Here is a 7,090-nt window from a genome sequence, read left to right on the forward strand (position 1 = left end):
TTAATTTTCGGTTTCTTACACTTTATTTTATTATACGTCAGTTGAAGTTATCGGAAATCAATTTCCTACACTATACTTTGTCACAGATTGTCAAAGTCTAAAAAGCTTGAGATATTTCTAGCTTTCCTGGTAAATGTGCTCAGATATTACTGTTAAAATATTTACAGTAGAACGCGCTTGCCTAAATCCACACTGTCGGTCAGAAAGAAGTGTAACGTTTACAAGGTAATGGGCTATTGCTTGACTGATACGGCACAATCACGTTGAAACACCGGTTCCCACTGGATCACCGAAGTTAAGCAGCGTTGAGCCTGGTCAGTACTAAATGGGTGACCATTTGGGACTTTCAGGTGCTGTATGTGCTCTCCGCTTATCTCGGCATTGTTTCCAGTCGTCTTGATGTTCTCCTTGCCACTGGACCCAAATAGTGTCGATTTAGGAGAGGTGTGGTTAGCTATTGCGCGACCCTTGCTTCACAATTACAAGCGCAACTGCGCTTACAGGGGTATCCTTTGTCTTTCGAGATGGAACGAAGGCATCGATCGATCAAGAACGCAAAGAATTTAGCACAAATTGGGAAGGAAATATTAGGGAGATAATTGAGCAGGTCAGTTCTTTCACCAGAACTTTTATATATTGCTACCCCAAAGAGAATTTCCAGCTATCAAGGAATCAAGTTTCAGCAATGTATTCGTTGTTCTAAGAAAGCAAGTGCTTGCACATTGGAGCATTTCGTTATTTGTATAACAGGGATGAGATCAAACCCACACGCCTTGGAGGTGTCTAGGCTTTTTATAAAATCGCTAACATGAGAAGGAGTGGTTTTCAAATCAAGAATGGCTTCTGGTCGCGAAGGGAAATTTAGGAGAGAGTAGTTCGGGGCGGGGGGGGGTAAGGTAGAGTTGGAAGCGAACCGCTAGACAAATCTTCTTATTGCAAACAGTTGTTGGATTGCGGAGGGATTATTAGGTGCCCGTTATTTACCACACTATTATAAATTTTACAGAAATTTCGAGCTCCTAATTTTTATGACTTAATACGGTTTCTGATGAGTTCGGTTTTTTTCTCCTGGCTGCGGCTATTTCACACTTACAATGATTTGTAGCATCTATAATATTTTTTTCTGTTTGTGCTTGATTTATGATTGGAAGAGTTGGATGAATGTTGCCTTGATGCAATGGCACCTGCACAGGTTCAAGTGCAACGTGAACCAACATCTTGCTGCCCAAATCCCTACATAGTACCCCAGTGGATGTTGCCCCTGTTAGTAGCCTCCTACACCAAAGTGGCAATGTGCCTTGTATGGGGTGAAAATGTTACAAAAAAAACTAAAAAAAAAGCAAACTAGACAATTGGAGAGAGTAAGGTTTGCTATAAAAATTCTGTGCGGAAACATATCATTCATTGCATGCTTTTAGCCATTAATTTAGAATATTTATCAATAAAATATTCGATAAAAGAAATTGTTTTTCTTTTACATATTTTCCACATACCAAATAAAAATAGTACCTGACTTATGTACATTTATACGTGAGTATTATGTCCGAATTTCTGTGAAGTGGTTTCAAAAGTTCCAAAAATATGTTTTACTCAGCTACCATCAGATAGAATCGAAACCAAAACATGCGTAGAGAAGCACTTTAAATCAACTTATGCCTGCTAAGTTACAATCTTTTTAATTTTGAAACCTTAGCGGCTATTTTACGGGTTTGTATTCCTTATATATCAAGTTAAAGTGTGTGGACCAAAAATTATAGAGTAGTTTGGTAAGGACCGTTCCGTGCACATACAGATGAGGCTACTTATATATATATATATATATATATATATATATATATGCAGATATATATATATACAGAGATGTCTCGTGTCGCGGGGTTCGAATCGTTCGACTGGTAGTAATCGTGACACCCTGCACTGAAGAATCCCGAAAGGATGAAACACTAGTGTCTGTAGGTATTTAATTATTATAGTAAAAAAATAATTATGACAGCCCCTTTAAGAAATACGTTTCTTATCGTTGAGCACTTTCTGTTGAATTAAAAGTCGGTCAATTTAGCTCTTATGCGTAGATCATCGTATAACGATTTGATCACTGTCTGTCTGACGTAATGAACATTTAAATTAAAATGTTTAAAATTCAACGCTATTTTTCACATGATTAATGGTAGCCGAATGGATACGGCCTCCGCTAATCGAGCCAGAGATGTCTCGTGTCGCGGGGTTCGAATCGTTCGACTGGTAGTAATCGTGACACCCTGCACTGAAGAATCCCGAAAGGATGAAACACTAGTGTCTGTAGGTATTTAATTATTATAGTAAAAAAATAATTATATATATATATATATATATATATATATATATATATATATAAGTAGCCTCATCTATATGTGCTCGGAACGGTCCCTACAAAACTAATACGATGATCAGCGTGTCAAAAATATACCGTTTGTTGTAAAAGTCTAATGGAAAAACATCCGAAGAAGATAGTGTGGGGAGGATATTTTTATGGACACATAAATCGTAAAATTGCCTTTCCACAAACGAAACAGCTGTAATGGAAAAAATCCAGGAAATAAACGAAGGTTATAAAAAAAAGAAAACGTGAGTTTTTGTATTTTCAACAAAATTTTGCACTATATATATATATATATATATATATATATATATATATATATATATATATATATTGAGGGATAAAAGTTATATAGAACTTTGTTAAATCGTCAGGTCAATAAGGACAAAACTGAGAGGGAAAATTAAAAAGAACCTCTTCAGGCCTTGGTATTTCGAAGCTATATATATATATATATATATATATATATATATATATATATATATATATATATATTGTGTGTGCATTGAAGTAACATTGTTTCATTTAAGCTAACATTATTAATAATAAAATTTCTAATAATTATATCATTACTTTTCAATTTTTCTATGAATTATTCTTGTGTTCACAATGTTTCAGATGAATCGCGAACATTAATTCTTAATCTTACGGTGAAAAATGCAGAAATGATAGCTTAGAAACAGGCAGGTGAAGTCAGTCAAAGAATGATTGTTCAAGAAAAATTTTGTCAACTTCTTCCCCAGCTGGAATCATGTAATAAGAAATATAAAATATGCTAGTAGAAAGGAGCAACCTTAGTAGAAGTTAGTGTCCCCAATTATGCTGGACTAAACAGGATGGAGAGGGAAAAGATAAATGAATAAAACGATCTTTTGTAAAATATACAAACATTAAAATCTTAGGAAGACTCCCATCATTACAGTAATTATAGGACCGACCGTACTCATGAAATTACTTTTTAAGAACTGGTAAATATAACTAGTGAACCAAGTGTAAGAGCGATATAAGCCGTTGTCTTTAAAGAGAAAGAATCTTAAAATGATGTTTTCGGTTGGAATATACGAGGTAGATAGTAAATACCTGGCATCTGATAGGATGCGCCATCACATACTAGAACTAAATGATAAAATTGAAAACACTTGACCAGAAAACGCATTGAGTCGCAGCAATTAGGAACTCGCGATTTCTGTAAAATTTCTAACAGTGTAATGAATAATAAGCAATCAATAATTTCCTCACAATCTAAAACTCACAAGGTCGTATTCACAGACCCTCAGATGACGAAACTTCTTGCACGCCGGTCTGTCTTTAACTCTACCATATAATACTTCAACTTCAACTTCAACTTAAAACAACTTAGGATGTCTGTAAGTCTGTTTGCAAATATTCTGTAATTCCTGATGACAAAATAATCTGCTTGCAACATCCCTGATGTTTTCCAAACCATCTACGCGCAAAGCGTCCGTATGACATAGTGTGAACTTCTCTTAATTAACTTTCGATTTCTTACACTTTATTTTATTATACGTCAGTTGAAGTTCTCGGAAATAAATTTCCTACACCAAAACTTAATAAGTTCTCCTTTATGTTTTAAACTTAGTGAAGATGTTGAGAAAATAATTTTCCTCTGCCCAATTTACCATTTAAAAATGTTATAGTTTCACATGTAGTCAATTTCAAATTGACAAATAGAAAAGTGCTGCTACATGTTTGTAGTAAGAAACGAAAAGCAACATTGGATTTAATTTTAGCTTAGTAAATAGAAAATAGAGTTGAGTAGAAATAAATCTCTTATCGACAATGATTTTATCGTCTAAATTTAATCAAAGAAATCTCTCTCGCTCTCTCTTTCTCTTTATATATATATATATATATATATATATATATATATATATATATATATATATATATATATATATATATTTCAAGGTGGTACCAGTGGTTTCATTGCGCTGAATCAACCATAAGAGGTTGGAAAATGTCAGCGCAAATTCACCAGCGACTTTGAAAAACTCTTTATAAATAATGTATCTTCAGCTCTCACATCCACGATCGAGCACATTATTGGATTTTTTCAACGCCTCCTGACACGCTATGTATACAAAAACATATAAGAGTGGGGTAGTGGTAAGTTCAGCGGCTTGCTTAAATAGAGATTAGAAATATGCTCATATATGTATAAATAGTTTATTTCGTCGTCTGAAGAGTGGTTATGTTGGAATATTTCTGAATGACATAATGTTTGAAATTGTCCGAATGGTCACGAAACAATTGTAATGGATATGGAAATATGATGCTCTCATTTTTCATTTTTATTGTCTTGATTTTATGAAAATATAATATATATATATATATATATATATATATATATAAAGCTGAACGTGTATGTGTGTAGGTGTGTGTGTGTGTGGGTGGTCACGAATAGGCTCCTATATGGTTGACTATTTAAAAAAAATGATTACATATAATGATAGAAGATGTATCGAGAAATAGGAATGGGTATGTTTCATCTCGCAGAACGGTAATTCATTAAAATTGTGGGGTCTGCGTTCGCGCCTGGTCCACAAAGTATGGAAAAAAAATTAAAAATTAAAAAAAAAACGTTTACAAGTGTTTTTTATATAAATGTACATAAGAATACTTTGATAAGTATATTTTAACTTAAATAGGGATTGTATAATATAATTGTGTGGTCTGCGTTTGCGCCTGGCCTCCCTGGAATGGAAATAGGCACAAACTTTAATAAAACTTTTCATATATATCTGCATAAGTATGCTTTGATAATTATGTTTCAGTTTGAAGAAATATGGTATAATAAAATTATTGGGTGTTCGTTCGCGCCTGACCTCCATAGAATGGAAATATGTTACAAAGTTTAACAAGGTTTTTTAATATAGATCCACAGAATATTGAGATAAGTGTTTCAGTGTGAACAGGTATGGTATAATAAATTATGGGGTTTTTCTATTTTATTTTTACTTTCATCATATTTTGCTTTGGTTTTGATACCCCCAAATTCGAAGCTATCTCTTTACAACCCTTCCTTTTCATAACATATCATACTTTCATAAATCAGAGTCCATTTTCTGTAGGCTGTTTTTGAACCCAGTCAACGACGGATACTTTTGCTAGTATATATATATATATATATATATATATATATATATATATATATATATATATATATATACTAGACTTTTTATCCCGTTAAAACGGGCAAAAGTTACAGACTGTTGACTACGAACGAGTGCTTTATGCCAAATTGACGGTAGAATATGTTTAAACCTGTACTCATTTTGCATTAAATACTAATATCTATTAGTCTCTATTAACTCTTTACTGTGCATCGAATACTTAGTTCGCTCCACCATATCATAAGAAAAGTTCATCCAAAATTTTTGTTTGATCGTATCAGGAATTCTCGAGAAAAAGTGAAACGGACAAGCATACAAGCAGACAGAAAGACTAAGATATACGAGGGTCGCTCCAAATGTAAGCTTCCTTTGTTAACTCAAAAAGTTCAAGAGCTACGATGACGGAAATGGTACTATTAAAACGAGAGACGTTTTTTGCTCCAGAATTTATTTTTCTACATCGTCGGCACCATTCTGAATGCACTTTCGCAAGGAATACAAGGACGCATTTCTGCTTCTGACGCACATCCATCACAGATGTTGCTTTCTTATAGCCTCATACCGTGACTATCTTCAACAGGGCGATGAAATATTCATGTCCGAGATGCATTAGTTCAGTCACTAAAACAATGCAATTTATCATTCAGGCGGAATAAAAGTAGGAGCCATTACTTTTGAAATGCCCCTCTTTATATATCCGGAATAATTCTTCAAACATGTACATGGGTATTTATTTTGCAGTGGAAGTTTGTGCGGGTCTGCTATATTTTTGAAATTTTCTCGTTCCATCAAGATATTTTTATATTCATTTATTTAGTTATTTACCTAGTTTTCCTTTTCTTTTATGTGTTTTCTTAAGTCTTAAGTATATGTATGCACACCAAGATATACCTACAGACACACACATATTGTGTCGATTTGATCTCTTATACTCCTTTATCTTTTAACGGTTATAACCTTCCTTTTTTGTTCCCCATTCCACTTAATTATATATATATATATATATATATATATATATATATATATATATATGTATGTATATATGTGCGTGTGTTTATATACTATATTATTTTATTATATATGTCATTATATATATATTTATATGTATATGTTTATGTATGTATATATATATATATACGTGTGTGTATGTGTTTGTCATTTACGATGTCATAGCTAAAATATCCCTCCGCTAAAAAGAACTAGCTATGCATCTGCTTATATATTAATTGACTACTTATATTGAAAAAGTGATATGTGTGTGCGTTTGTTTGTTGTTTATTGGAGTGATAAAGTATTTTTCCGTTAAAATTAACCAACTCTGCATCTATTTAGATATCTACCTACTACTCATATCTTATATACACACACACACACACACACACACACACACACACACATATATATATATAATTAAGTGGAATGGGGAACGAAAGAAGAAAAGTTATAAAAGCTAATCAATAAAAAAGTATGATAGAGAAAGAAGAGAGAAAATTAGAGAATCAATCTTCATTTCATGATTGGTTCGTCTTAAATAAATAAGGAACGATAATCACTTGACAAGAGTTCATTGCTTGACATCATTTCATAGACAAGGATATGC

At 32.9% G+C, this 7,090-nt stretch overlaps 1 pseudogene; it reads left to right on the forward strand.

Moving 5' to 3' along the window:
• The first annotated feature begins 245 nt into the window (after nucleotides 1–245).
• On the forward strand, nucleotides 246–362 carry LOC145297107 (5S ribosomal RNA; annotated as a pseudogene).
• The last annotated feature ends 6,728 nt before the right edge of the window (nucleotides 363–7,090 follow it).

The sequence above is a fragment of the Euprymna scolopes genome, chromosome 17 (genome assembly GCF_053919585.1).
Source record: "Euprymna scolopes isolate OS-2025 chromosome 17, ASM5391958v1, whole genome shotgun sequence".
Taxonomy (NCBI): domain Eukaryota; kingdom Metazoa; phylum Mollusca; class Cephalopoda; order Sepiida; family Sepiolidae; genus Euprymna; species Euprymna scolopes.